The 7,123-nt window shown below is 29.5% G+C and overlaps 1 protein-coding gene across 1 annotated transcript in view; it reads right to left on the bottom strand.

Annotated features, from left to right (window-relative positions):
- Nucleotides 1–7,068, bottom strand: part of LOC139516989 (uncharacterized) — a 37,510-nt gene extending 30,442 nt beyond the window's left edge. The window contains exon 1 of the mRNA XM_071307511.1: nt 6,818–7,068. The gene's annotated coding sequence lies outside the window, so the exon portion shown is untranslated. The remainder of the gene's footprint in view (nt 1–6,817) is intronic.
- Between the last annotated feature and the right edge of the window lie 55 nt (nt 7,069–7,123).

Consider the following 7,123-nt stretch of genomic DNA (forward strand, 5'->3'; position numbering starts at 1 on the left):
TAAAAATCATAATTTTGTTAAAACCCACAAGGTTTATAGTAAAGAGACTAATCATGGACTATTTCTTATAAAGTGTTTTACATTTTGTCAGCCAATGATAGCTTACTAAAGCGAAATGAAAATATTTTGAATTTATGTTAATATAAAAGATAATTTTACATTTTACTTTTAGTGGAATTAGTTTTGATTTTGATTGAAAATATCTTTCCTACAATTTCTTCTTTTTTGGGGGGGGGGGGGGGGTCGTAAATAATGATGCAGAAATATACCTAGAGGGCAACTTGCAATAACCTATCACAATTGTTGTTTTGAGACATATATAATGTGGTTACAAGTAAAAAAAACCAAACTTCAATGTTGTTAGAAACTTAAAAGTCCACACTTGAAGTTGTGATAATGTGAATTTTAGTAAAAATTAAACAACTTATTAAACATAGAGCTAGAAAAGTGTAAAATAAAATTCAAAGTTAATCGGCCCTACAATTTAATTCCTCTTATTTTATGTTATTTTACACCTAAAATTCATACTTATATTTCATTTAAAGCAAACGTTAAAAAAAATGATTTCTATCCTATTTTTCACAAAAATATTTTTAAGTGTCCATTTAGCTTTTTCGGTAACTTAATGGGACAAAAGTCTCCTGTAAACATGCGTATTTTCTTTGCCAAGCCTCTTTTTCAGTGTAAAAGACGAAAAGAAATAGACATGGGAGACATTTATTTTCTACTTTTTGTGTTCTGGTTACATTTCCTGTCTATTTAGAAGTTGTTTGTGGGGATCTACATGGTCTAGAAATACGTCAGTCATTCTATATCCAGTTTCAGAACGTATCGTAATGTTCCCAAGTTGTACAGGAACTTCTAGTGAATAAATAGTAGAATATGAATACAAAAAACATATGAACTTAGCTTATTGTCAAAAAAAGTTTCCTAGAATAACTTTTTGTTTAGCACTAAATTATATACTTCTTGGAAGTAGGACGGTTTGACAGAGATTAAACACCCCATATGGATGATTGGTGGAGCATGCACGAAAAAATAAGCAATAAAACGTTTATTTTTCAAATCGTGCGATACGTATTTCAGGGTACAACTACATTTGGATTTTCTTATAAATAAAATTTATAATATCAATATTTTGTGATTTACAAGATTTGATTGTACAGGAATTAACAAATATAACGGCAAATAGGTTCTTACTGTATTTATTTCCCATCACTAAATTATTTCTATATGAAAAGCAAACTGGTCAATAGAGTTTTCAACACCGTTGATCGTAGACTAAGTTAGAATTGATTTTTGTACGCAGTCCTATCTCTATCCCCCTTCAATCTCCCTTTGTACGCAGTCCTATCTCTATCCCCCTTCAATCTCCCCATAACAAAAGCTCAAGACAAATTAACTCATGCTATATATAAAAGAAAAGTGTGAGAGTTTTCCTTAACCTCTGTCGCGTTTACTATGCGTCTAAATATATGCATTAATGGGAAACGTAGACGAGGAGTGCTTCATGAAGGTGCTGTTATCCTCTCATGAATTGTTTTCGTGGCTGTTTTCTTCCTTGCATTAAACTTTACGAGGTTCACTGTTAGTCTTCTTCTGTAGTCATAATCAATATCTACTATTATTTTTTTCTTCTGTTTTCTAAAGGACAATCTTACTGACTTTTGACTTGATGCAATTAACAATATTCGATTTAATTCGTGCGACAATTTCAATATGCATATGGCAGGCGTATCTTGTGCTCTTGGTGAAATGTCTTATATTTTTGTTTGCATGATTTTGTTATCAAACTCATACCACAATCTAGCATAACTGCATAGACGACATAATCCGGTTATGGGATTTGTAGTTGTTTAGAAAATAACGGAAGGACAGAAGTGAAACCCAAACCATATCTTTCTTCAAAAAAATATCACCATACATGTATATACGAGGATTCCTCTAACATAATAAGTATATCTATATTAATTGAAGTTAATAGGTAGATAAATAATCTTTAAGATGATCTAAGATGTTTTCAGACAAACAAAATTATTTAGAAACACGTGCAAAAATTGCATTTATTTGGCCGACCTGATATTCTTGGAACGTAAAGGGTATCTGTAACTCGAAAGCACTTCAATTTTGTACTAAATACATAAACTGGACCAAAACCTAATTTTGTAGAACAATAATATAAACCTATTTGCAAAAGAATACCTTACCATAAAATTTGCTTTACATGCTATAAATCAGTACGTATTGTATTGATATCTATATTCGTGTGTAATACACGTATGTCAATGACATAAATGTTTTGTAAAATAAAAGTTTAATCTTAAAACAAAGAAATATGTGCATTGTATCTGTACAATATTAAGTGCATACAACAGCTGATTGCTATTGTTTTTGAGTTGTCACACATGCTATATTTAGGTGGAATTCTTAACAATACATTTAAAGTTACATTACACAGACTTGGTCAGTTTATGTTATTTTTGTATTTATATGCATTATAAAAATAAGAAAAAAATTAGATGTGGAGTCTCCACCGGAGACCAAATGATATAGTCTAAGTAAACAATAATAGTCCCCGTACGGTCTAAAACAATGATCACTTGAAACCAAGTAAACAATAATAGTCCCCGTACGGTCTAAAACAATGATCACTTGAAACCAAGTAAACAATAATAGTCCCCGTACGGTCTAAAACAATGATCACTTGAAACCAATACAGCATGGTAAGCTATATATAAAAGTCACACAAATGTAAAACAATTTAAATGAGAAAAATAACGACCTGATTTGTGTATTATACAAAACAATAAAGAAAAACAAATCAAAACAACGTGTACACAGCAACAAACTTACTAAAACTACATGCTCCTCAACCTTGGACAGGATTTCACTATTCACTATTCATAATAACCGGTGATTCCGCCGATTTTCTCATAATATTTTTTTTTCGAAGATGATTTTAAGCAAGTCTACATTTTGTTATATGAAAACTTATCTGAAATTTAAAAAAAATAACGACAAACAATGGCTGCGATTTATATTGTCAACAATTTCCTTGAAAGAGATTAATAAAAAATCTACATAATAAGAACCATTATTTCTGAACAAGTTTGGCAATTTAAAATAAAGTATTATACCAAAAAAATCGAGTGATTTTTTTCTTCTCAAGTAAACAGTAAGTTATTAAAAAATTCCACATAATGTAATGACACTGATGAACTTATACTGTAAAGGTTTGTCACTTTCAAATAAATAATAAGAAAAACGCGTCTCATTTTTCATTAAATTTCTGATTTATTACATGTTTTATTTCTAGAAGTTTTGGATATTGAAATATGACTTTATAAATTATGATTTTGATATTCATGAAAAAATGTTAAGAATAATTAACATATTATGTATTTAGGATATAATTTTATATTATTGTCATTGAACATCCTGATCATAATTCAAAATGCTTACATTCTTACATATATTCACAGTTCTTCTTAAATATTGTGGGACAAATCAAAGACGTTTATTTGGTGTTATAATTTTTTCCATTCAATCTGTCTATCAACATAATCTTGTCTTCCAAGTCTTTTTTTAAAAAAACTTTGGGACAAAACGTTTAATTGGTATTTTAATTTGTGTTCTTCAATCAATTATCAAATATGAGCAAGAAGATATTTTTTTTTGCAAATACGTTTTTATTGCACTTCAATTGAAAAATTTATCAGAAGACAATTATATATTTAAATTATAGTTTGTTATTTTCTTTTTTAATTTCTGTCCTACATTTCGCCAACCTAAACTTTCTTGTCGTTCTAATATCGATTATATTTTGATAAATGTTGCATTACATCAATATGTTATACTTGTAGGATAATTCGTTTTAAGTCAGTGAACTTCTTAAACTTATCATAAAAAGTACAAAATCATATTTAAAATAATAATACATTACATTATATATCTATATATCAATGATCATCAATGAAATATAGTCAGCTGCTTTTGTTTAAACTCATACAGGAAATTCATCTGGGTTTTATTCGGTGAACAGATAATGTATAAAGATATAAAAGATCGTAGGGAAGAGCATAAAGAAACTAAATAGTAGATGGAAAGAAAGCCGGTCCCTGGATTGGCATAGAATGCTCTAGCAATAGTCCGCAATACTACTCCGGCTAAAGTGTCGCCTTGTCTTTCTGTGACGGAGGGAGAGTTTTGGTTATGGTGGAAATCCCTGCTTTTGTAAATTTATTATTATTTTAGAATAATTATAGGTATTGCTGGACACTTTTTCATATGTTTTATGTATACATGTTATGCTGCCCATCAAGGGTCCTTGATTGGAATAATAAATATTCTTATTCTTATTCTTATTGGCCTTTATTCTAAATTATTTACTTTTGTTTTAGTGTTACACAACATTACTGCTGTATATTTTTAATCTTCATATAAACCTAAAATACATCATGTATTTCTTTATATATTAATGTTAATAGCTTTGATATAATATATCTTTTTGATTATTCAGACAAAAGTTCAGAATCGTTTCCTAAAACGTAAACAAATGTGTACATAGAAAATCTCTGTTTGATTGAAAACTGTCTTCCCATGGTATCTCGGGACATTTTATACAGACGTAATAATACAACCAAAACGATTTCATGTATGCAGTATCTGATAAAACTGGTAATATCTAACTAATGTATCATATTTTTCAACTAAATTATATCCCAATATAATAATTAATTCATTTCGAACGGAAAACTCTTTCTGTACAAGCAATCAATTAACAACACCCACCCATGTACACCCTTGCTAACACGCTAAAAAGAATGCGCCACAACAAATTCCCACAATGCAAATACTACTGCACAACACTTGTACAAATATCAACTGTAAACAAATACACAAACTCTATAAATAAAAAAATCGTTTCGTGTTTACAATCGTTTTCTAAAAACCCAATACACAAATGTCCTTGCAGATTTACTCCAATTGACCATAATTGATATATTTTAAACGTTCTATACGTTTTTAATAAATAGATAATGTGTAAATGAATTAAATTTATCACAATGTAGGTAAATAATCTTCGCTGTCTGCGTTTACCATATGAACACTATACATGTATGTATATATGCACATTTGTGCAGTGAAGGTAAACTTTAACCTAGAAAATTGTGCAGCGTCACATGAATAATGTTAGTGACATGCATTGGTGTAGTCTAACATGCAGACATAAGATATCATAGGGCAGACGTTTGAGGCTCAATTGGAGGTGTCTCTTTGGACCTTTTCGCACTAGCGAATTTACGATAGATCGATAAGCGATGAATAGTCATTTCAAAATATCATCCATATTTATTGAGACAGCTCTATAATTTCTGAAATAAGTCTTTCAAATCTTTTAAAGGAAAAAATATATACGTGTGTAACAAATGGGGGTCGGGCAAACATCCTATCATATTTCGAATGTTCTATTATGTATTAGAGTTCATACTACACACGTTTAAGTTATTGATATTTATTAGCTAATTCATCTGAAAGATCAAGAAGGTGTGAACTTAAATATCTACTTTTAAGATCTCAATCTTGCTTCAGATGGAGAATCTGACATAATGAGAAAACTTGAGTTACTACGAAACTTTTGAATGAATCCTGTGTGGATGTAAATATAGTTTTAGACTTTTAGGATTGCACCTAATCCAAGCAAACAAGAAAATACCTTACCATACAATTGCAAGTTTGAGTTTGATATAAATCAGAATATATTGGATTTATTTCAATTGTACACCTTGTTTAGATTCTAGTCCTCTGGTCTCTCCGGTCACAGTGGTGGAAAGTTGTCTCATTGACCATCATACCACTAAGACCTTCTTTTTTTATAAGAACAGAAACTGTCACAGATGTGTTTAGGTGTCTCTGAATGTCATACAAAAAGGAGACCAATTGGTGAATTATCATATATAAAGCAACTGACACTGCTTTAACATCTTTCATGTATAACTAGCATATTGTAATAAAGTCAGGGGTAGCCAGTCCGGAACATTTAAGAAAATGGCGTCTCCGAATTTAAGGCTGGTTAAATTCCATCTTTTCTATGACTATACATAAGTGGGAATGGCAAATATGTAAAAAAAAATGGTACATTTTGATATTAATTTCACTAAAGGGAGAACATGGTATATAGTTATTTGTCTATATTTGAGAGGAGGGTTGGTTTTAATTCAAGTTACACACAGACTACTTTCTGTTTTAATATTTCATCTCTTGTAGTTTTATCCATATATTTTCTTTACCAATTCATAGATATACTCCACTCAAACATTCATTACACTTATGGTTCGACGGTTAATTACTTTTTTTTTATTTATACATTGTAAAACTTAAAAAAAAAAAAAACAACAACTAACAATTGTAAGTGAATTTTCATTAAAATAACAATGTGATAAATATTCAAATTTGACAGACATTTTTTAATCTTTTTATAAATAAAAACAAAAAAGAACAATTAATTTATTCCGTAAATTAAATTTTCAGAAAAAAGTTTTCCGTAAAATCCAAAAATTTATATTAATTATTTTGCCTAAAAAGATTTGCACATGAGTTCAACGTCCAATAGATCATTCAACGTGTTCTTCTGTAATATCATCACATTTCATTCATATATTATCTAGAAATATCCGATTATATTTTCTCTTTACTTTTTTCAGCTACTATTTACTATCTGGCTTCACTTAAAAAATAATTTTATATCTCATATAATATTTAAAAAAATATGAATAGAAAAATTGTACATTTTGTGCAAATATGGAATAAATCAAACCTGTTTTCACCAGGCCCTAGTCGTTGATTATCATGGTACGATACATCATCATACCACATTCCGTAAAATGGACATCCCACCCGTCATTTGGGTAGCCAGTGTCCCGATTCCGTGACCTTTCTGGCTTGTTGCAAATGGCCAGTCGACAGCAAATAATTATCTCCCTTCGTAACGTAATAAAATAGATTGTATGTAATGTTTGAATAAAAATCCATAAGTTTCCTTTAATAAGTAGATTAGATTAATTCCATTTTATAAAGGTTTTTTATATTCTTTTTGTTTTGAATCTGCAATTGATATTTATAA

The sequence above is a fragment of the Mytilus edulis genome, chromosome 3, assembly GCF_963676685.1.
Source record: "Mytilus edulis chromosome 3, xbMytEdul2.2, whole genome shotgun sequence".
In the NCBI taxonomy this organism is placed as follows: domain Eukaryota; kingdom Metazoa; phylum Mollusca; class Bivalvia; order Mytilida; family Mytilidae; genus Mytilus; species Mytilus edulis.